Raw genomic sequence first — 25,597 nt, forward strand, 5'->3', positions numbered from 1 at the left:
GGTCCGAACAGGTCATTGACTGAGATTAAGTTGAGTCCGAGGTATATGGGTCCGTTCAGAGTGATTGAGCGAGTTGGACCAGTGGCATATAGGCTGGAGTTACCTGAGGTTATGCATGCATTCCATAAGGTTTTCCATGTGTCTATGTTGTGGAAGTGTCTCCGTGAGGATGACCAGTTGTTGGCTAAGATCCCTGAAGATCTTCAGCCCAACATGACTTTGGAGGCGAGACCAGTGAGGGTTCTCGAGAGGAGGATCAAGGAACTTCGGAAGAAGAAGATTCCTTTGATGAGAGTCCTTTGGGACTGTGATGGTGTTGAGGAGCAGACTTGGGAGCCTGAGGCGATGATGAAGGCAAGGTTTAAGAAGTGGTATGAGAAGCAAGCCACGACTTGAGCTTGCTTAGCTTGGCCCCATCTGTAGTCCATGGCTGGAGCGGGAATGGAGTATTCCAGCCCATCTCTCTTGTTACTCGGTCGCTTGGGGTGGTTGGTTGTGCGACTCAGTAACAAGATGAGGTGGGGTTTGGGGTACAAAATTTCCGCAAGGCAGTGTTTTGGAGGAAAGTTTCATGAATTAGAAGTTTCTATAAGTGGAAGATTTCCAGATGTGGTATGTGCTAAAAATTGGAAAGTTTTATGTGAGTTAGAAATTGTCCATTTTTGGTGGCGGAGAGCCTAGGAGAGGGCTTGTGTGGCCTTTGTGGCGGGCTGTTTAGCCGTTGTGTGGCCTTCGTGGCGGGCTGTTTAGCCGTTGTGTGGCCTTCGTGGCGGGCTGTTTAGCCATTGTGTGGCCTTCGTGGCGGGCTGTTTAGCCATTGTGTGCCCTTTGTGGCGGGCTGTTTAGCCATTGTGTGGCCTTCGTGGTGGGCTGTTTAGCCATTGTGTGGCCTTCGTGGCGGGCTGTTTAGCCAGAGTGCCTGTTGAGGCGTTCCAGTGTTGTCTTACGCGAGCCACGGGAAGGGAACCTGGTTAGGAATAGGACTCAGACGTGTTCAGAATTGTTTGCTCGCTACTCTTGGGGGACTTCGGTTCTCCTAGTACCGCCATATTCCAAAACTTTGTGGCTTGGGAGTGTGGTTGATATATCGACTTCGGATGATGATCCGAAGGCACGCAGTAGGGTGACGACCCGAGAGACGAATATTGTGTTTCTCCTTATACATTATGGCATGCGGGTTTAGGCCCAATAAGGAGCCAACATTATGGCATGCAGACTTAGGTCTGATGAAGAGCCACTAAAAACTCAAGGTTTAGGCCTATGAGACAAGGAAAGTCCAAAAGTCGAGAGCAAATAACGCCTCGAGCGTGAGTCTATCACCTAGAGGTGACCTTTCGTATATCAGTCGGAGGAGTGCGGGCCGTGGAGTCGGTAGCACATGAGTCCTTGGCTGAGTGTTGTTCGAGATTCGAGGACGAATCTATTTTGGTGGGGGAGAATTGTAACACCCGCGAACCAAAACTCTGCGTTTTGGGGGTGGGTGTCGATCGACACTCATGTGGTGTCGGTCGACACCACTTATTTCTGGTTCGACCAGATTGATTTAATTATCGATTTGGACCGGTTTGGTTTAGGAAAAACCATTGAACCAAGATATTTAAGTGGGAAAACGACCTAGGTCGTGTTTTATTTATTTTTTGGTCGCCGTTTGTTGTTTTTGAGAGAGAAAGAGGAGAAAACAGTTTCTAAGAGTTCTTGTGAGAGTTTGTGAGATTTGAAGGCATTTTTGGAGAGATCTTGCTGTGAGAGTGAAGATCCAAGGCTAGGAACGTGGTGGGAAGGTTTATGTGGTGGTAGCTTCGTCCTTTGGGCTTAGATCTCTTTGTTGGCTAAGGTGAGTGCATGACCATGGCTTATCTAAGCTAAGATCTCTGTTTCTGTGATATTGTGTGTTGTTTGGTTGTTTGTTTTTTGTTGTTTGTGAGTTTTTCGTAGCTCCTGAGGCTTGGATTCGTTCTTGGGATTGTGTGGGACGAAAAGGAGAAGTTTGGAGGCGAGATTCGGAGGTTCTGTCAGAAGGAAATCACTGCTCGACAGTGGTGTCGGTCGACACCAATGTGGTGTCGATCGACACTAACGCGAGGACGGCTCGGGAACTTAGCGAGTGTCGGTCAACACCATGTGGAGGTGTCGGTCGACACCATGTGGAGGTGTCGGTCGACACCATGTGGAGGTGTTGGTCGACACCGTTAGGGTTTCGGGGGTGTCGAGCAGGTGTCGGTCGACACCCAAGTGGTGTTGGTCGACACCAGATGTCCAATGTCGGTCGACACCTTCTGGTATCGGTCGACACCATTCTGACAGTAACCGGATTGTGTCGGGTCACTTGTTCATGTTCCTGGTTTGTTTTATTGTTGTTGTTTGTGGCATGAGAGATCTTATTGCTTGTGTGTATAGCCCAGTAGATGGGAGGATTGCCTCACTGAGTATTTATCAAATACTCATGCATCTCAATTTGTGTTTGTGGTGCATGTAAAGGCAAAGTGTGATTGTGGAATCAAGACAATGAAGAGGAAGATGTTTTAGGGACTCGATTGGATGTTGTCTGGCATTGCTAGGTTGCTAGAGTTGGGTCTTTAGAATTTATTAGGTTGCCGGTTCCTTGGTTTCCTGTTGTTTGACATTGAAATAGTTAGGATTGGTTGTTGGTTATTCTATTATGGATTAATATTGGATTATTGGTTCAGTTGGTTATTTAATTGGTATTTTTATTCCGCTGTTGTTTGTGATTGTGGTTAGGTGGCTAGTGGGTATGGGACACTAGTCATAGTTATTTATATTATTATTATTTATTATTAAAAAAAACGGGTCAGGTCGTTTCACTCTGTATCATAACTATTCAAATAACTGTTAGAGTAATTTAAAAAAAAAAGTCTTTTCACGTACAAAAGTCTATGTTTTTTTTTTACAATTTGATATGCATTTTGTTTTATTATTTTAATTATATTTATATCACAACTCATGTATATGATTGTTCTATACACATTTATTATTGGATGGTTTTTAATCAGTCCACATTTATTTTAGATGGTTTCACTCCGTATTGCTAGATTGTTTTGACATGTACACGGTTATGGCTGAATGGTTTTAATTATACATGGTTCTTGTTAGATTTAAATATGTATAAATGCTTAATTCCAACAAAAAAACTTGTATAATTAAAGTCATACAGCCATCCCCTATATATTAATAAAGAAACATTCTTAAGAAAATGATGTTGTGTCGTCGCTGGAGAGCTTGAGACACCAATGAATTTATTGCTCTCATTTTTATGGACATTTACACATAGTAGATATTGAATGATTAAGGAATATTCCTTTTCAATTAATTAAAAAATCAAATATTTTTATTTTAAAATAGATTTTAATCATTTTTAACATATTTAATTATTCCTTATTAGATCTAAAGCATTTTCAAAACCCAAATTTAATCACCTATTAAAAAAAACTGATTACTATTCACATATTTAAAGTTTCCAAAATAAAATTATCACAATAATCATTATTATAGGCAATTTGGCTTATTTAATATCATTGGTATAATATTTCACGGGTGAAACATATTCTTACCAAAAAAAAAAAAAAAAAAAAATCTTGCATAGATTGAATAAAGAACGAATTATATATTTAGTTGATAAATAGAAGTTTGATATAAACATAATCTCACAGGGTGTATATTTGGTTTTTACACAAACAAATTTTAGATCCTCGATAATAACTATACTTTTAACACTAATTTTATCTGCATAGATTTATTCTGCACATAGTGCGGGTTGTTACCTAGTAAATGTGTATTGATCAAACAATCCAGCAATAAATGTGTATGTATTAAAACTATCCAGCAATAACCTTGTACAGATTAAAAAAATCTAGTAATAAATGTGTACAGAAAAATCATATACATCAATTGTGATAGAAAATATATTTAAAACCATCCAACCATAAACGTGTTATAATACAATGTGCTACATCATATATTTTGAATGTATATACAACAAACTACTAAAAAGGCATCTCCATGCAGCTTCCTCAGCAGTACCAAGAAGAGTTTCAAACAAAGGCGGGTCCCAAGTAAACTGGCACAATGCATCTATGGTTCTCTCCGAAATATACTCCAAGAAAAGAAATGTTCTAATCTGAATTTCTGCTGCTGGGCTTTGAACCTAAAATTTTAAGAGCAACTTAGATCTTAAGAACCATTTAGCCAATGTGTTCTAGTGGATTGTTTGTATATATATATGAAGCATACTGTACTAAGAAAGTCATCCCAAAGTCACTTCTTCAGCTTTACCAAGAATGGTTTCAAACAAAGGAGGGTCCCAAGTAAAAGAGTAGCATAATGTATTTATTGTTCTCTCCGATATATACTGCAAAAAAAAATGTTCTAAAATAAATTTTCTGCTGTCAAGCTTTTAACATGGAATTCTAAACAACAACTTAGATATTAAGAGCATTTAGCCAATGTGCTACAATAGATCTTTTGATTGTTTATACAGCGGGCTACTAATAAGGCATCTCCACGCCGCATCCGTGGCAATACCAAGAAGGGTTTGAAACAACGGCGGGTTCTAAATAAAAATAAAATTTTTGCTAGCGAGCTTTGAACCCGAAAATTTTGTAGAGAAACTTAGAATTTAATAAGCATTTAGCCAATGTATCTCAAGTTCTCTCCGACATATATTACAAAAAAAAAGTTCCAAAATAAATTTACCGCTGTCAGTCTTCGAACCCGGAAATCTGAAGATCAACTTAGAACTTAAAAGCATTTAGCCAATGTGCTACGGCAGATCATTTGAATGTATATACCACATGCTACTAATAAGACATCTCCATGCCGCATCCTTGGCAATACCAAAAAGGGTTTGAAACATAGACGATTTCTAAGTAAAAGACTGACACAATGCATATATTGCATGAAAAAATTATTTCAAAATAAATATTTTTAGAGCAACTACTAAAAAAACATTTAAGAATTAGAGCAACTTAGAATTTAAGAAACATTTAGCGAATGTACTACAGCGGATCTTTGTACATATATAAAGAAAACTACTAAAAAAGCATCTACAAGCTTCTTCCTCAACGATACCAAGAAGGGTTTGAAACAAAGACGGATCCCAAGTAAACTAGCACAGTGCATCTACTGTTCTCTCCGAAATATACTCCAAAAAAAAATGTTCTAAAGTAATTTTCTGCAGCTGTGCTTTGTATCTCTATTTCTCTCCGACATATACTGCAAAAAAAAAAGTTGCAAAATAAATTTTCCGCTGCCAAGCTTTGAACCCGAAATTCTGAAGAGCAATTTAGATCTTAAGAGCATTTAGCCAATGTGCTACAGCGGATCTTTTGAATGTATATACACTGGGTTACTAATAAGACATCTCCATGTCGCATCCTTGGCAATACCAAAAAGAGTTTGAAACAAAGGTGGGTTCTAAATAAAATACTGACACAATGCATATATTGCATGAAAAAAATATTTCAAAATAAATCTTTTTAGAGCAACTACTAAAAAACATTTAAGAATTAGAGCAACTTAGAATTTAAGAAACATTTAGCCAATGTGCTACAGCGGATCTTTGTACATATATACAGAAAACTACTAAATAGGCATCTACATGCTTCTTTCTCAACTATACCAAGAAGGGTTTGAAAAAAAGATGGGTATTAGGTAAACTAGCACAGTGCATCTATTGTTCTCTCCGAAATATACTCCAAAAAAAAGAAATGTTCTAAAGTAAATTTCTGCAGCTGTGCTTTGTATCTCTATTTCTCTCCGACATATACTGCAAAAAAAAAAGTTTGATAATAAATTTTTCCGCTGCCAGGCTTTGACCCGAAATTCTGAAGAGCAACTTAGATCTTAAGAGCATTTAGCCAATGTGCTACAGCGGATCTTTTGAATATATATACAGTGGGCTACTAATAAGACATCACCATGCCGCATCCTTGGCAATACCAAAAAGTGTTTGAAACAAAGGTGGGTTCTAAATAAAATACTGACACAATGCATATATTGCATGAAAAAAATGTTTCAATATAAATCTTCCGCAGCCGAGCCTTAAACCCGAAAATTTGTAGAGCAACTTAGAATTTAAGAAGCATTTAGACAATGTCCTACAGCGTATCTTTATATATATAAACAGAAAACTACTAAAACGGCATTTACATGCTTCTTCCTCAATGATACCAAGAAGGGTTTGAAACAAAGATGGGTCCCAAGTAAACTAGCATAGTGCATCTATTGTTCTCTCCGAAATATATTCCAAAAAAATATATATGTTCTAAAGTGAATTTCTGCAGCCGTGCTTTCAAACCCAAAAATTTAATAGCATCTTAGATCTTAAATACCATTTAGCCAATGTGTTCTAGCAGATTGTTTGTATATATATACAGCTTAATACTATGACATGCATCCCCAAGCCACTACCTCGACTTTACCATGAACGGTTTGAAACTAAGGAGGGTCCCAAGTAAAAGAATGGCACAATGTATCTCTAGTTTTCTCGGATATATACTACAAAAAAAAATTTCAAAATAAATTTTCCGCTGCCAGGCTTTGAACCCAAAAGTCTGAAGAGGAACTTAGATCTTAAGAGCATTTAGCCAATGTGCTACAGCGGATCTTTGTACATATATACAGAAAACTACTAAAAACGCATCTACATGCTTCTTCCTCAACGATACCAAGAAGGGTTTGAAACAAAGACGGGTTCCAAGTAAACTAGCACAACGCATCTATTGTTCTCTACGAAATATACTCCAAAAAAAAAAATGTTCTAAAGTAAATTTCTGCAGCTGTACTTTGTCTCTCTAGTTTTCTCGGACATATACTACAAAAAAAAAATTTCAAAATAAATTTCCGCTGCCAGGCTTTGAACCCAAAATTTTGACGAGCAACTTAGAATTTAAGAAGCATTTAGCCAATGTGCTACAGCGGATCTTTGTACATATATACAGAAAACTACTAAAAAGGCATCTACATGCTTCTTCCTCAACTATACCAAGAAGGGTTTGAAACAAAGACGGGTCCCAAGTAAACTAGCACAGTGCATCTATTGTTCTCTACGAAATATACTCAAAAAAAAAAATGTTCTAAAGTAAAAATCTGCAGCTGTGCTTTGTCTCTCTAGTTTTCTCGAACATATACTACAAAAAAAAATTTCAAAATAAATTTTCCGCTGCCAGGCTTTGAACCAGAAATTCTGAAGAGCAACTTAGATCATAAGAGCATTTAGCCAATGTGCTACAACAGATCTTTTGAATGTATATACAGTGGGCTACTAATAGGACATCTCCATGCCGCATCCTTGGCAAAACCAAAAAGGGTTTGAAACAAACGCGGGTTCTAAGTAAAAGACTAACACAATGCATATATTGCATGAAAAAAATATTTCAAATTAAATCTTCCGCTGCCGAACCTGGAACCCGGAAATTTGTAGTGCAACTTAGAATTTAAGAAGCATTTAGCCATTGTGTTATAGAGGATCTTTGTACATATATACAGAAAATTACTAAAAAGGCATCTACATACTTCTTCCTCAACGATTTCAAGAAGGGTTTGAAACAAAAACAGGTCCCAAGTAAACTAGCACAGTGCATGTATTGTTCTCTCCGAAATATACTCCAAAAAAAAGAAATTTCCTAAAGTAAATTTCTGCAGATGTGCTTTGTATTTCTATTTCTCTCCGACATATATACTGCCAGAAAAAAAAGTTCAAAAATAAATTTTCCGCTGCCGAGCTATGAACCCGGATTTCTGAAGAACAACTTAGATCTTAAGAGCTTTTAGCCAATGTGCTACAGCTGATATTTTGAATGTATATACAGTGGGTTACTAATATATAGGACATCTCCCTGCCGCATCCTTGGCAATACCAAAAAGGGTTTGAAACAAAGGTGGGTTCTAAGGAAAGACTGACACAATGCATATACTGCATGAAAAAACTATTTCAAAATAAATCTTCCGCTGCCGAGCTTTCACCCCAAAAATTTCTAGAACAACTTAGAATTTAAGAAGCATTTAGCCAATGTGCTACAGCGGATCTTTGTTTATATATACAGAAAACTACTAAAAAGGCATCTACATGGTTCTTCCTCAATGATACCAAGAAGGGTTTGAAACAAAGACGGGTCCCAAGTAAACTAGCACAGTGCATCTATTGTTCTCTACGAAATATACTCAAAAAAAAAAATATGTTCTAAAGTAAAAATCTGCAGCTGTGCTTTGTCTCTCTAGTTTTCTCGAACATATACTACAAAAAAAAATTTCAAAATAAATTTTCCGCTGCCAGGCTTTGAACCAGAAATTCTGAAGAGCAACTTAGATCATAAGAGCATTTAGCAGATCTTTTGAATGTATATACAGTGGGCTACTAATAGGACATCTCCATGCCGCATCCTTGGCAAAACCAAAAAGGGTTTGAAACAAACGCGGGTTCTAAGTAAAAGACTAACACAATGCATATATTGCATGAAAAAAATATTTCAAATTAAATCTTCCGCTGCCGAACCTGGAACCCGGAAATTTGTAGTGCAACTTAGAATTTAAGAAGCATTTAGCCATTGTGTTATAGAGGATCTTTGTACATATATACAGAAAATTACTAAAAAGGCATCTACATACTTCTTCCTCATTTCAAGAAGGGTTTGAAACAAAGACAGGTCCCAAGTAAACTAGCACAGTGCATGTATTGTTCTCTCAGAAATATACTCCAAAAAAAAGAAATGTCCTAAAGTAAATTTCTGCAGATGTGCTTTGTATTTCTATTTCTCTCCGACATATATACTGCCAGAAAAAAAAGTTCAAAAATAAATTTTCCGCTGCCGAGCTATGAACCCGGATTTCTGAAGAACAACTTAGATCTTAAGAGCTTTTAGCCAATGTGCTACAGCTGATCTTTTGAATGTATATACAGTGGGTTACTAATATATAAGACATCTCCCTGTCGCATCCTTGGCAATACCAAAAAGGGTTTGAAACAAAGGTGGGTCTAAGGAAAGACTGACACAATGCATATACTGCATGAAAAAACTATTTCAAAATAAATCTTCCATTGCCGAGCTTTCACCCCAAAAATTTGTAGAGCAACTTAGAATTTAAGAAGCATTTAGCCAATGTGCTAGAGCGGATCTTTGTACATATATACAGAAAACTACTAAAAAGGCATCTACATGCTTCTTCCTCAATGATACCAAGAAGGGTTTGAAACAAAGACGGGTCCCAAGTAAACTAGCACAGTGCATCTATTGTTCTCTACGAAATATACTCAAAAAAAAAAATATGTTCTAAAGTAAAAATCTGCAGCTGTGCTTTGTCTCTCTAGTTTTCTCGAACATATACTACAAAAAAAAAATTTCAAAATAAATTTTCCGCTGCCAGGCTTTGAACCAGAAATTCTGAAGAGCAACTTAGATCATAAGAGCATTTAGCCAATGTGCTACAGCAGATCTTTTGAATGTATATACAGTGGGCTACTAATAGGACATCTCCACGCCGCATCCTTGGCAAAACCAAAAAGGGTTTGAAACAAAGGCGGGTTCTAAGTAAAAGACTGACACAATGCATATATTGCATGAAAAAAATCTTTCAAAATAACTCTTCCGCTGCTGAGCCTGGAACCCGGAAATTTGTAGTGAAACTTAGAATTTAAGAAGCATTTAGCCATTTTGATATAGAAGATCTTTGTACATATATACAGAAAATTACTAAAAAGGCATCTACATGCTTCTTCCTCAACGATTTCAAGAAGGGTTTGAAACAAAGACAGGTCCCAAGTAAACTAACACAGTGCATGTATTGTTCTCTCCGAAATATACTCCAAAAAAAAAAAAATGTCCTAAAGTAAATTTCTGCAGATGTGCTTTGTATTTCTATTTCTCTCCGACATATATACTGCCAGAAAAAAAAGTTCAAAAATAAATTTTCCGCTGCCGAGCTATGAACCCGGATTTCTGAAGAACAACTTAGATCTTAAGAGCTTTTAGCCAATGTGCTACAGCTGATCTTTTGAATGTATATACAGTGGGTTACTAATATATAAGACATCTCCCTGACGCATCCTTGGCAATACCAAAAAGGGTTTGAAACAAAGGTGGGTTCTAAGGAAAGACTGACACAATGCATATAAAATTGCATGAAAAAAATATTTCAAATAAATCTTCCGCCGCCGAGCTTTCACCCCAAAAATTTGTAGAGCAACTTAGAATTTAAGAAGCATTTAGCCAATGTGCTACAGCGGATCTTTGTACATATATACAGAAAACTACTAAAAAGGCATCTACATGCTTCTTCCTCAACGATACCAAGAAGGGTTTGAAACAAAGACGGGTCCTAAGTAAACTAGCATAGTGCATCTATTGTTCTCTACGAAATATACTTCAAAAAAAACATGAATGTTCTAAAGTAAATTTCTGCAGCTGTGCTTTGTCTCTCTAGTTTTCTCGAACATATACTACAAAAAAAAATTTCAAAATAAATTTTCCGCTGCCAGGCTTTGAACCCGAAATTCTGAAGAGCAACTTAGATCACAAGAGCATTTAGCCAATATGCTACAGCAGATCTTTTGAATGTATATACAGTGGGCAACTAATAGGACATCTCCACGCCGCATCCTTGGCAAAACCAAAAAGGGTTTGAAACGAAGGCGGGTTCTAAGTAAAAGACTAACACAATGCATTTATTGCATGAAAAAAATCTTTCAAATTAAATCTTCCGCGGCCGAGCCTGGAACCCGGAAATTTGTAGTGCAACTTAGAATTTAAGAAGCATTTAGCCATTGTGATATAGAGGATCTTTGTACATATATACAGAAAATTACTAAAAAGGCATCTACATGCTTCTTCCTCATCGATTCCAAGAAGGGTTTGAAACAAAGACAGGTCCCAAGTAAACTAGCACAGTGCATGTATTGTTCTCTCCGAAATATACTCCAAAAAAAAAAGAAATGTCCTAAAGTAAATTTCTGCAGATGTGCTTTGTATTTATATTTCTCTCCGACATATATACTGCCAGAAAAAAAAGTTCAAAATAAATTTTCCGCTGCCGAGCTTTGAACCCGAATTTCTAAAGAGCAACTTAGATCTTAATAGCATTTAGCCAATGTGCTACATCGGATCTTTGAATGTATATACAGTGGGTTACTAATATATAAGACATCTCCATGCCACATCCTTGGCAATACCAAAAAGGGTTTGAAACAAAGGTGGGTTCTAAGGAAAGACTGACACAATGCATATAAAATTGCATGAAAAAAATATTTCAAATAAATCGTCCGCCGCCGAGCTTTCACCCCAAAAATTTGTAGAGCAACTTAGAATTTAAGAAGCATTTAGCCAATGTGCTACAGCGGATCTTTGTACATATATACAGAAAACTACTAAAAAGGCATCTACATGCTTTTTACACAACGATACCAAAGAGGGTTTGAAACAAAGACGGGTCCCAAGTAAACTAGCATAGTGCATCTATTGTTCTCTACAAAATATACTCAAAAAAAAATGTTCTAAAGTAAATTTCTGCAGCTGTGCTTTGTCTCTCTAGTTTTCTCGGACATATGCTACAAAAAAACAATTTCAAAAAAAATTTCCGCTGCCAGGCTTTGAACCTAGAATTCTGAAGAGCAAGTCAGATCTTAAGAGCATTTAGCCAATGTGCTACAGCGGATCTTTTCAATGTATATACAGTGGGCTACTAATAAGACATCTCCATGTCGCATCCTTGGCAATACCAAAAAGGGTTTGAAACAAAGGCGGGTTCTAAGTAAAAAACTGACACAATGCATTTTTTGCACGAAACAAATCTTTCAAAATAAATCTTCTGCTACCGAGCCTTGAACTTGGAAATTTGTAGAAGAACTTAAAATTTAAGAAGCATTTAGCCATTGTGATACAGAGGATCTTTGTACATATATACAAAAACTTACTAAGAGGATCTTTGTACATATATACAGAAAATTACTAAAAAGGCATCTACATGCTTCTTCCTCAACGATTTCAAGAAGGGTTTGAAACAAAGACATGTCCCAAGTAAACTAGAAAAGTGCATCTATTTTTCTCTCCGAAATATACTCCAAAAAAAATAAATGTTCTAAACTAAATTTCTGCAGCTGTACTTTGTCTCTCTAGTTCTCTCGGACATATACTACAAAAAACAATCTCAAAATAAATTTTCCACTCCCAGGCTTTGAACACGGAATTTTGAAAAGCAACTTAGATCTTAATAGCTTTTAGCCAATGTGCTACATCATATATTTTGAATGTATATACAGTGGGCTACTAATAAGACATCTCCATGCCGCATCCTTGGCAATACAAAAAAGGGTTTGAAACATAGGCGGGTTCTAAGTAAAAGACTGACACAATGCATATTTTGCATGAAAAAAATCTTTCAAAATAAATCTTCCGCTGCCGAGCTTTAAACCCGAAATTTTGTAGAGCAACTTAGAATTTAAGAAGCATTTAGCCAATGTGCTACAGCGGATCTTTGTACATATATACAGAAAACTACTAAAAAGGCATCTACATGCTTCTTCCTCAACGATACCAAGAAGGGTTTGAAACAAAGACGGGTCCCAAGTAAACTAGCACAGTGCATCTATTGTTCTCACTGAAATATACTCCAAAAAAAGAAATGTTCTAAAGTAAATTTTTGTAGATGTGCTTTGTATATCTACTTATCTCCGACATATACTGCAAAAAAAAAAGTTCGAAAATAAATTTTCCGCTGCGAGGCTTTGAACCCGAAATTCTGAAGAGCAACTTAGATCTAAAGTGCATTAAGCCAATGTGCTACAACTGATCTTTTAAAATGTATTTACAGTGGGCTACTAATAAGACATCTCCATGCCGCATCCTTGGCAATACCAAAAAGGGATTGAAACAAAAGCGGGTTCTAAGTAAAAGACTAACACAATGCATTTTTGCATGAAAAAAATCTTCCGCTGCCGAGCCTTGAACCCGGAAATTTGTAGAGCAACTTAGAATTTAAGAAGCATTTAGCCATTGTGATACAGAGGATCTTTGTATATATATACAGAAAATTACTAAAAAGGCATCTACATGTTTCTTCCTCAACGATTTCAAGAAGGGTTTGAAACAAAGACATGTCCCAACTAAACTAACATAGTGCATCTAGTGTTCTCTACGAAATATACTCCAAAAATAAAAGAAATGTTCTAAAGTAAATTTCTTCAGATGTGCTTTAGCCAATGTGCTACAGCGGATCTTTGTACATATATACAGAAAACTACTAAAAAGGCATCTCCATGCCGCTTCCTCAGTAATACCAAGAAGGGTTTGAAAAAAAGGCGGGTCCCAAGTAAAATTGCACAATGCATTTATTGTTCTCTCCGAAATATACTCCAAAATAAGAAATGTTCTAAAATAAATTTTTGTTGTCGGGCTTTCAAACCCAAAACATTAAGAGCATCATAGATCTTAAATACCATGTAGCCAATATGTTCTAGCGGATTGTTTGTATATATATATACAACGTACGACTAAGAAATGCATCCCCAAGTCACTTCCTCGACTTTACAATGAACAGTTTGAAACAAAGGAGGGTCCCAAGTAAAAGAAAGACACAATGTATCTCTAGTTCTCTCCGACATATACCACAAAAAAAAAAAGTTCCAAAATAAATTTTCCGCTGCCAAGCTTTGACTCTGGATTTCTGAAGAGCAACTTAGATCTTAAGAGCATTTAGCCAATGTGCTACATCGTATCTTTTGAATGTACAGTAAAACCTCTATAAATTAATAATATTGGGACCAAGAAAATCTATTAATTTATCGAGGTTTTAATTTTTTGATAAATTAATAATTATTAATTTATAGAGAGACTTTTCTAATTTGGTAAAAAAAATATTTAAAATAAGATTTAATGGTTATAACTAATATTTTTATAAAACTAATTACAATGAAAATAACAATTATCATGTTTTGACAATAGCACTCAAAGATTTTTATACCGTAAAAATATCAAAAATGACCTCTAATAAAAATTAATGTGTCGATATATACATATATTTGGATAATTCTATATAATTATTAATTTATATTATTGATGGGACCATATATTTACAAAAGATTTTCAAAGAAATTATTATTTTATTATATTATCGAATTATGTCCAAAATTACACTAGTCCCGACTTGGAACCAGAGAAATTTATTAATTTATAGAGATTATTAATTTACCGAGTATTAATTTATAGAGGTTCATAAATTTTCTGTTGCAGAGCTTTGAACCCAAAAATTGGTAGAGCATCTTAGAATTTAAAAAGCATTTAGCCAATACCCTACAACAGATCTTTGTACATATATACAAAAAACTACTAAAAAGGCATCTCCATGCCGCTTCCTCAGTAATACCAAAAAAGGTTTGAAAAAAAGGCGGGTCCCAAGTAAAATTGCACAATGCATTTATTGTTCTCTCCAAAATATACTCCAAAAAAAGAAATGTTCTAAAATAAATTTCTTTTGTTGGGCTTTCAAACCCAAAACATTAAGAGCACCATAGATCTTAAATACCATTTAGCCAATATGTTCTAGCGGATTGTTTGTATATATATAGAACGTACTACTAAGAAATGCATCCCTAAGTCACTTCCTCGACTTTACAATGAACGGTTTGAAACAAAGGAGGGTCCCAAGTAAAAGAATGACACAATGTATCTCTAGTTCTCTCCGACATATACTGCAAAAAAAAAAAAAGTTCCAAAACAAATTTTCCGCTGCCAAGCTTTGACCTGGATTTCTGAAGAGCAACTTAGATCTTAAGAGCTTTTAGCCAATGTGCTACAGCGAATCTTTTGAATGTACATACAGCGGGCTACTAATAAGGCATCTCTATGTCGCATCCTTGGCAATACCAAGAAGGGGTTGAAACAAAGGCGGGTTGTAAGTAAAAGACTTACACAATGCATACTGCATGAAAAAAATATTTCAAAATAAATTTTCCCTGCAGAGCTTTGAACCCAAAAATTGGTAGAGTATCTTAGAATTTAAAAATAATTTAGCCAATACGCTACAACAGATCTTTGTACATATATACAGAAAAACTACTAAAAAGGCATTTCCATGCCGCTTCCTCAGCAATACAAAGAAGACTTTGAAAGGCGGGTCCCAACTAAACTGGCACAATGGATATACAGTAAAACCTTTATAAATTAATAAAAACTATAAATTCATAAATTAATTTATAGAGGTTCTACTCTACTGCATGAAAAAAATATTCCAAAATAAATTTTCCTTGTAAATCAACTTAGAATTTAAGAAGCATTTAGACAATGTGCTACAGCGGATCTTTCAACATATATACTACAAACTACTAAAAAGGCATCTTCCAAATAAACTAGCACAATGCATCTATTGTTCTCTCCGAGATATACTCCAAAAAAAAGAAATGTTCTAAAATAAATTTTACGCTCCTGAGGTTTGAACTCAGAATTTTGAAGAGCAACTTAGATCTTACGAAGCATTTAGACAATTTTCTACAGCGGATGTTTTGAATATATATACAGTGGACTACTAATAAGAAATGTCCACGCTACATCCTCGGCAAAACCAAGAAGGGTTTGAAACTAAGGTGGGTCCTAAGTAAAAGAGTGGCACAATGCATATACTTCAATAATGAAATATTCCGAAATGAATTTTCCGCTGCTGAGCTTTCAACCTGGAAATATGTAAAGAACCTTAGAACTTAAAAATCATTAACCCAATGTGCTACCGCTGCTAGGCATTGAACCCAGAAACTTTAAAAGCAACTTAGACCTTAAGAAGCACTTAGCCAATGTGCTACAACGGATCTTTTGTGTACATATACAACAGTCTATTTGAACGGTATCTCCACGCTGCTTCCTCGACTTTACCAAGAAGGGTTTGAAACAAAGGCAGGTCTCAAGTAAAAGACTGAAAATATGCATCTCTTGTTCTCTCTGACATACACTACAAGACAATAATGATCAAAAATAAAATTTTTGATGGTGGGCTTTCAATCTGGAAATTTTAATATCAACTTAGATCTTCAGAAGCATTTAGGCAATGTGCTACAGCGGATTTTTTTGTATAGATAAACAACAAACTACTAGAAAAGAATCTCCAAGCCGGTTTTTCGGCTTTACCAAGAAGGGCTTGAAACAAACGCGGGTTCCAAGTAAAATACTGGCAGAATGCATATTTGATTCTTTCTTACATACACTACATGAAAGAAATGATCCAAAATAAATTTTCCACTGCCAAACTTTGAACCTGAAAATATTAAGAGCAATTTAGATCTTAAAAATTATTTAGCCAATGTGCTACAAGGTATCTTTATATATATATACAACGGACTATTAGAAAGACATCTCCACGCAACTCGTTCATGTTTACCAAAAAGGGTTTGACACAAAAGTGTTTCTTGATAACATCATTATTTTACCCATATTAGGTATAGTTTTTATATGCATTTAAGATGAGGTTGATGATATTTCATCACCCTGGGCAATCGGCATAAACCGAATGAACCGAACCGAAAAAACCGAAAAATTCGGTTATCGGCACCGATTGTGAGAGGGGAATCGAACCGTTCGGCGAAATTATTTTGGTACTTCCGTTATCGGTTCGGTTCGGTTCGGCGAGCTATAACCGATCGGTTTTTCTTAACCGAGATATATATACTCCTAAAACTCTCATTATCCCTAATACCCTTTATTTCTTCTTCGCTCTTTTCCGTCTTCGACCTAAAGCCCTCTCTCTGAAAATTTCATACCCATGAAGGCGATTAGCCGAGAATTAGAAACCATAATCACTCATCATCATCATCATCATCTTCTCGTCTCTTCTTCAAACAACTCCTCTTCATCTCAGTATTCTCGTCTCTTCTTCAAACAACTCCTCTTCATCTCAATCTTGGTAAGCTCTTCTTCTTTGTCGTGAATCTTTTAATATTTTGATAGATTACATGTTGTTTTATAATTGTAGATTTCCTTATCACAAGCCTCATCGTTGGGTATAGATCTCATGGCTAGCGACACAAACGGTGGGAATCCGCCGTCGCAGTACGATCACGCCGCAACGGCACATCCTTTTCGTTGTATAATGGATTTGGGCTTGTCAATATACTAGATTTAGGCTATTATCAATATTTTTATTGGGCTCATTATTTTGTTACTTTGTTATTATTATGCTATTTTCATCTAATTCGGTTCGAATTAATCCGTTAATTTCGGAATTGATTTTAAATCTAATAACTGACCCGAATAAACCGAGTATCGAATAACCCGAACCGAAATTTTATTCGGTTTAATTCGGCATGATTTTTAAATAACCGAAATTTTGAAAAACCGAATAAACTGAACCGAATAACTCGATTTAACCGAATGCCCAGAGCTAATATTTCAAGTATAAAAGGTCTATTATCAGGTATTTTAGGTTTCAAGAAGGTTTTACAGGTTTTATAGCAAAAATGACCAAAAGACAAAGAAAACAAGTTTCAGGACAAATTCAGAGCTTTACAGTACGGAAAACTTTTGAAGTACTTACCAAACTCACATTTTGACGTAATTGGTGCCTGTGGAAAGCTGAAAGAGTCATCGTTCTCCTAAAATTTGAATCAAGTCAATCCATTCAGCCATGCGGAGGATATTCCCAATTTACCGAAACGTGTTATAAACCGACGTGAAGAGAAGCATCTAGTCGATGGGTTTTTATTGAAGGCCTGACCAGCGACCATTACCGCGGCCCAGTCCGAGCCTCCTCCACGGTCCAGAAGCCTCTTTTTCCGCCCCTTGTCCTGCACTCAAGAAGAAAAGACGTTTCTACCCTTACAAACCCTTAATCCAAGACAAAACCCTATAAATACTCTTAAAGACCTAGGGTTTCAGGTGTGCTCTTCATTGCCTCCAAAAACCGCCCCTGCCGTGCAGCCCTAGTCACGACCAGAGAAGCTCTCTTGCTCGCCATTCCATTGAAGCTTGAAGATCCACCATCTCTCTTTCTTTCTACTCTTTCTAGTTCTTTCATATTTTCATTGATTTTGGGATCAAGTTACTTTTGTGACAACTAGAGAAGTTTCCTTTGAACCCTTTTGTTTATTGATTCGTTTTGAGGCTATACTTTATAATATCAATGTTGTTTCTTTGCATCATAAGCGAGTACTTTACTTCGCTGGGTTTTATGGGGTGATTGAATTCATGGTTCGCTTCAATTAGGTTGTTAGATCTTATTTTCGGTTTTATATTATAGTTCTTTTGGGACATATTTATCTTAATGCATGCGCTTGGATTGATCACCAAGAGCTGATCTAGAGAACGGGAGCGTTAACCGTGTTATCCTACTTCTCTGAACTAGTGTATACTGAAACCTCGCGTCGTAACCTGCGTAAGTTGAGTTGCGGAGTTTGGTGAATGTATCAAACTTGTTTTACTAGCTGGTTGACATGCGTTGTTGCCTGCAAAAGTTGAGTAACGCAGTATGAAGACTTTAGACTTTCATTCTATGAAAATAGCTTGTTAGTTCATTAATGTTTTGTAGTTGAGAACCTAGACCGAAATTAGTATTTACTTGTTAGATCTTGACATTTAATATTGCTTAGAACCATGAAAACCCTCCCAAAACGCCCAACGTCTTAGTCTTATAGTTTTCAACCGCTTTTATTTATGCTTTCTATATTTACAAGGAAAACCAAAACCCCAATATCATATTTAGTCTTAGCCATAGTTCTTTCTCTTTTAATTCAATTTGTGTTAGATATTACTCTTCGTGGGATCGATCCTAAAATACTACATTGATTAACTTTGCACTTTATGTCGTCTTGTGGTCTTTTCAGGTAAAATATTAGGAGTGAAATTCCACATACATCATTTCCCAAGTAAAAGACTGACACAATACATATCTGGTTCTCTTTGACATTTACTGCAAGAAAAAAAGGTTTCAAAATAAATTTTCCACTGCCAGGCCTTAAAACCGGAAATTTAAAGAGCAACTTAAATCTTAAGAAGCATTTAGCCAATGTGATACAGTCAATCTTTTGTATATAAATAGGACCAAAATCTCATATCCCCCTATCATCACCCAGAGGGTTTAAAGAAAGTCGGGTCGCAACTAAAAGATTGGCACAATGCATCTCTAGTTCTCTCCGAAATATACCGCAAAAAAATAAATGTTTCAATATAAAATTTCCGCTGCCAGACTTTAAAACTGGAAATTTGAAGAACCACTTAGATCTTAAGAAGCATTTAGCCAACGTGATACAGCAGAATTTTTTTTATATATACATCAGACTACTAAAAAGGCATATCCACACCGCTTCCTAGGCAATACCAATATAAATTTGAAAGAAAGTGGGGTCCCAACTAAAAGATCGGCACAGTGCATATATAGTAAACTACTAGAAACGCATATGCACGCCGGGTTTTCCAAGAAGGGTTTGAAACAAAGGTGGGTCTCAAGTAAAATATTAACACATTGCATATATGGTTTTCTCGGACATATACTACATGAAAGAAATGATCCAAAATAAAATTTTTGCTGCGAAAATTTTAAAAGATACTTAGAGCTAAGAAAGCAATTAGCCAATGTATTACAGCGGATCTTTTGTATATATATATACAACGGACTACTAGAAAGGCATTTTCAAGCCGATATCTCGGCTTTACCAAGAAGGGTATGAAATAAAGGTGTGTCCCAAGTAAAATACTAGCACAATGCATCTCTCATTCTCTGCGACATACACTACAAGAAAGATATGATCCAAACTTAATTTTCCGTTGTCGAGCACTGAACCTGGTAACTTTAAAAGCATCTTAGGTCTTAAGAAGCACTTAGCTAATGTGCTACAGCGGATCATTTGTATATATATACATTGGACTACTGGAAGGGCATCTGCACGTTGCTTCCTTGGTTTCACCAAGAAAGTTTGAAACAAAGATAGGTCCTAACTAGCACAATACATCTATGGTTCTCTCTGACATATACAGCAAGAAAGAAATGTTCCAAAAAAAATTTCGCTGCCGAGTTTTAAACCTTAAAATTTTGAGAGCAATTTAGATTTTAAAAAGCCTTTAGCCAATGTGCTACAACGGATCTTTTATGTATCTCCACGCCGCCTCCTTTACTTTACCAAGAAGGGTTTTAAACAAAGGTGTGTCTCAAGTAAAAGACTCGCACAATGCATCTATGGTTCTCTCCGTCATATACTTCAGAAAAAAATGTTTAAAAATAAATTTTCCCCTATATGGCTTTAAACCCACAAACTTTTAAATCAACTTAGATCTTATAAGCATTTAGCCAATGTGCTACATCGGCTATTTTGTATATATAAACAACGAACTACAAGAAAGGCCTCTCCAAGCCGCTTCCTCGGTTTTACCAAGAAGGTCTTGAAACAAAGGCGGGTCCCAAGTATAAGACTGGCACAATGCACATATGGTTATCTCTTACGGAAAAAGGGTAAATTTTAACCCGAACAATGTCTAAAGTGTATTTTCCTACCCAAACGACAAAACAGTGTAATTTTCAATCTGAACAATTAATAAAATTCAAATAAATTATCTGGCCTCTTATTGATTTGTGACAAAATCATCCTTGAATAATTTTACCATTAGTCAACTGTCAAAAATAATGATGTGGCATGACGTGAACGGTGAGGGGGCATGATGATTAGGATGATGACGAGGCATATTATAATTACTAAAATTACCTTTAACAAAATTAATATTATCTTTTTTTTTGTCGGTCAACGTTTCTTTCCATTTAAATAAAGAGGTACATAGTTTTACAAGATTAACTAAACCAAGAGATAATCATAGGCGAGTTTACAACTCTAGCTTTTTTTGCTAATGCATCAGCAGATGCATTTGATGTCCTACTGATAAAAGTGAAATGATGAAGACTGGTGGACAATTCAAGTATGTCATCCAGATGGCCTTGAATTTCTGCAAACTCATCCGGTGACTTGCCTTGCTCTTTAGCTTTCTGAAGGTATGTATAAATGGTCTTCGAATCACCACAGAAGACTACTGGTTTGTAGTCCAAACATTTGACATGGATGAGTGCTTCTTTGATCGCAATGGCTTCTACTTCAAGAGCAGCATTGGTGGGCTCAATTGATGAGGATCCTTTGAGAATACATTTGCCCTGGGCATTATGTAGTTCCCATCCTATCCCAGCTCTGCTTTGATTATTTAGCCATGATCCATCTGTATAACAATAGAATATGTTAGTTTGGTTCAAAGCAGCTCTATTGGTGACCATATTAGTCTTCTCCTGCTGTTCATGCTTATTGTCGTGAATCAACGATCCATTGTTCGCCTCCTTCCATAAACTAAAATCCGTGAGAGCTTTGCGTATGATATCGGGGATGGACCATCTTTTGCTATTGTAAATAAGGTCATTACGGGCTTTCCAAATCCGCCAACCAATGAACGGGAAAATGTACTCCTTTGGAGAGGCTACGTTTTTCCTTGAAATGAGAAGCTGAATTTTTTTAGCAAGAGAATTGTGAGAGTCTAATTGACCTGCATTGATAGGCACAGGAGAAAGCTCCCAAACTTCTCTTGATATTCTGCAGTGGAAAAGGAGGTGAATGATGGTCTCTTGTGCTTCTCCACAAAAGTGACATTCTCGTGGAATATTGATATTCCTTAATACCAATGTCTCAGCAACCGGAAGAGCATTATGAAGGGCTCTCCACCAAAAGTGCTTGATTTTTGGTGGGACAAACAAAGACCACAATGATTTCCAAAGTGTACTTGCGGTTAGGATAGACTCTTCATCCACTTTGGTGAGTTGATGGTAGCCTGATTTTACTGAATACTGACCATTTTTTGTAAATGTCCATATAGGCATGTCAGGTACCTTGACGAAACGTGGTCTGATTCTCCGGATGTGACTAATATCTTGTGGATGCACTAATTCGCGAAGTTTCTCCTCACTCCACTGGTTTGTACTTGGTATAAGAAGATCCACCACCTTAAGCGAGTTGGGATTTGTCTGATTCAAATTCGCTCTCCTAACTGGTCGAGGAGGGTTATCAATCGACGGATCTTGTCATATTCTTACAGTATTACCATCTCCTATTCTCCATTTGAGGCCTTGTTTAACTAGTTGTATACCTTGGTATATGCTCCTCCAGGCATGACTAGGTCGATGTCCCAACTTTGCATCCGTCAACACTGATTGTGAGAAGTATTTAGCTTGGAGGACTCTTGCAAGAAGGGATTGAGGCTCTTTGAGAATTCTCCATGCCTGTTTTGCTAATAAGGCAATGTTGAATTGATGAAGATCTATGAATCACATTCCTCCATATTGCTTCAGTTTGGTCATCTTGGCCCAAGAAAACCAAGGTATCTTGTTCTTTTCTTTAGCTCCAGACCACCAAATTGTTCCTGATTTGTCCTGTAAGATGATTTATGATTTTCTGAGGTAGCAAAAAACAGGACATTGCATAAGTAGGAAGAGCAGTAGCAACAGCTTTAATCAAAACTTCCTTCCCTCCGGGAGATAAGAGATTAGAATACCAGCTATTCAACTTATTTTGCACTTTTTGTGATATATAAGCAAAAACATTTGCTTTATTTCGCCCTATCGCTTCTGGTAAACCTAGATATTTCCCAAACCCACCATTTTTATTGATCCCTAGAGAATTCATAATACTCTGTTGGATGTCTGGGTGAACAGTCTTACCAAATTGAATAGCTGACTTTTGGAAGTTGACATATTGGCCTAAAGCTGCGGCGTAAATCTTTAGTAGATTGATAACTCTTTGGCATTCTTCTTCATCAGCTGTACAGAAAAGAAGGGAATCATCAGCAAAGAACATATGGGATATAACGTAACTTGCTTTGAAACCATGAATGTGATTCACTTTGACTGCTTGTGTAATTAAAGCTGATAGTCCTTCTGTACAAAGCAAGTAGAGATAAGGTGAGAGAGGGTCACCTTGTCGAAGACCTCTTTGTGGTATGAGCTGTTTAGAGGGGGAACCATTAAGTAGCACTGAATAGGAGACTGTTGTGATGCACTTCATGATCCATTGGCACCACTTGTCTGCAAAACCTAACCTTTTTAGAATAACCTCAATATAATTCCATTCAACCTTATCAAATGCTTTGGCTATATCTAACTTTAAAGCCATGAAGGGAGTCTTGATTTTTTTGTGCCCAGTGAATGGAGGAGCTCATGAGTAACAATAATATTATATGTAATTAATCTGCCAGGGATAAATGCAGATTGAAATTCAGATATCAGAGAGTGCAACCAGGATTTAAGTCTTTCTGCCAAAATTTTAGAGATTAGTTTATATGCTATATTGCATAAACTAATCGGTCTAAAATCTTTTACTTGGGTGGGTGAAGCAATTTTGGGAATAAGGCAAATGTGTGTATGGTTTAGTTGCGGGTCTAGATAACCAGTATCAAAAAAATGATTAACAAACTTAATCACACCGTGTTTAATATCACTCCAGTGATATTTGTAGAAGCCCGCGCTTAGACCATCAGGACCTGGTGCCTTGTCAACATTCATGCTAAAAAGAGCATCATAGATTTCTTTCTCAGTTACTGAGGCAGTAAGTGATTGGTTCATCTCTTGTGTGACTCTTGGTTGCAAATGCTGGAGGATGGCATCAAGGTGTTCACTGCCTGAAGATGAATAGAGGTCAGAGAAATATGAGTTTATTACCTCCTGAACATGTTCATTTGTTTGATGTACATTCCCATTTGCATCATGAATAGAGGTAATTCGATTGTAACTTCTTCTCTGCTTGGTTTTTGCATGGAAAAATTTCGTGTTTTTGTCTCCCGCATTCATCCATTGTCTTCTGCTTTTGGAACACCAGTACTCATCTTCCTTCCAGTATTCTTGTTGCAGTTTAAGCTTTAAATCAGTAACATAGTGAAAATCAACATGGTGGGAAGCATACGCTGTTTGGAGATCCAGACGCAGTTGCTTGATGTTTTTCCTTGAGTTAAGATTTTGGTTCAACTTCCAGCGAGACAGACTATTCCTGCATCTCAACAGCGCTTCTCTGAACTGATATGGTGGTAACTGCTGACATTCTTGATTCCATGTGTGCTGAATAAGCCTTTGACCTTCTTCATTTGATCGCCACTGGTTATCATACCTAAATAGCTTGATTCCCCTCCATTGGTTGTCGTCTGTTTGGAGCAGTAGTGGCTTGTGATCAGAGCCCACCCAGTCAAGCAGTTGTGCAATGGCTTTCGGGAATTGCTCTCTCCAATCTGCAGTTGCTAGTACTCTATCCAATTTGCACTTAATGGTACCGGTGCTTTTGTTGCCTATCCAAGTATATGGCCCACCATATGTTTTAACCTCATGAAGACCTGAAGCACACAACAACCTCCTAAAGTTGATAAATTTCCATTCGGGTTTTGGAGGACCCCCAAGCTTTTCTGAATTGTTTTTAAGCTCATTGAAATCTCCCAAAACTACTGTTGATCTATTCTGGCAAAACCCTTCCACTGCCAGATTCTCCAGAGTTTGCCAAAGCGATTGTCGTGGTTTTCTCTCCGGATTACCATAAACGTAGGTTAAACAAAAAGTCGATGGCCCTTCGGTAATAGACATATCAGTGTGGTAAAGTGTTGGGGTTGAGAGAAAATCAACCTTTACCGTATTCCGCCAAAATATTGCTAACCCTCCACTAAGCCCATTGGGAGGGATCAAAAAGTTCTGAGAGAAAAAGAGTTCTTCACCAAGCTTCTGTACAAACGCATCATTATTCTTAGTTTCTATGAGGAAGAGGATATCAAATCTATACTTACGGTTGATATCCTTGAGATAAGGAATTGTCAAGGGGTTCATCAGCCCTTGACAATTCCAGTGCAGTATCTTCATCTTGGGGATGGTGGCTTTGAGGTTTCCACCTCCCCTAAAGCGTTGTTCACAGTTTGTTCAATTGGTTTCCTTTTAGAAGTCGATGCTTCCTCATCCTCACTTGTCTGATGAAATTTACGCTTCGTCCCTCGCTCGAGTACATCAACAGAGGTTGAGATTGTGTCGTTGATCGTCAGAGGTTGGCGTGGATGTAGTTGAGCAGCTTCCGGGATTATAAGATCCATAAGATCTCTTTCTTGATCCATCTGAAGATGTTGTTCTAAGTTTTCATAATTGGGATTGGAACTAGCTGCTTCTCCCATTGTATCATCAGCAGGTTCTGGGATGGGGCTATTTTCAATCTGTTGATCATGAACCAAGCATGTTGCAGCTAGATGGGAGAGACTACCACACGTAGTGCAGAACTTCCTAAGCTTTTCAAAAGTAAATCTGACAAGGGTAGGCTCACTCTAATCCTCAAAACAGAAGAAGCGAGCAAATATGAGTCTACTGGTGGCATCAAATTTAACCCTCACCATAACCTCCCCAGCTTGATTTATATTAGGCTCTTGGATAACAACTTCCTCTACAGATCCTAATATCTCCCCAATTTCAGTGATCGCACGGTTATTCCTAGAGTCATCCGGGATATTGTGAATTTTTACCCAAAATTTAAGAACACGAAGGTAATCGGGGTAATGTCTCCTAGACCACTTATCAACTATTACCAGCCAAATCTTGTAGGTCCAGAGGCCTCCTTCATAAACAGTATTAAGGTGGTGGG

The 25,597-nt window shown here is 36.9% G+C and overlaps 1 pseudogene; it reads right to left on the reverse strand.

The window, feature by feature from the left end:
- Window positions 1–20,760: 20,760 nt before the first annotated feature.
- On the reverse strand, window positions 20,761–24,834 carry LOC147946939 (uncharacterized; annotated as a pseudogene).
- Window positions 24,835–25,597: the final 763 nt, after the last annotated feature.

The sequence above is a fragment of the Camelina sativa genome, chromosome 3 (assembly GCF_030686135.1).
Source record: "Camelina sativa cultivar CO46 ecotype springtype chromosome 3, ASM3068613v1".
Classification (NCBI taxonomy): Eukaryota; Viridiplantae; Streptophyta; class Magnoliopsida; order Brassicales; family Brassicaceae; genus Camelina; species Camelina sativa.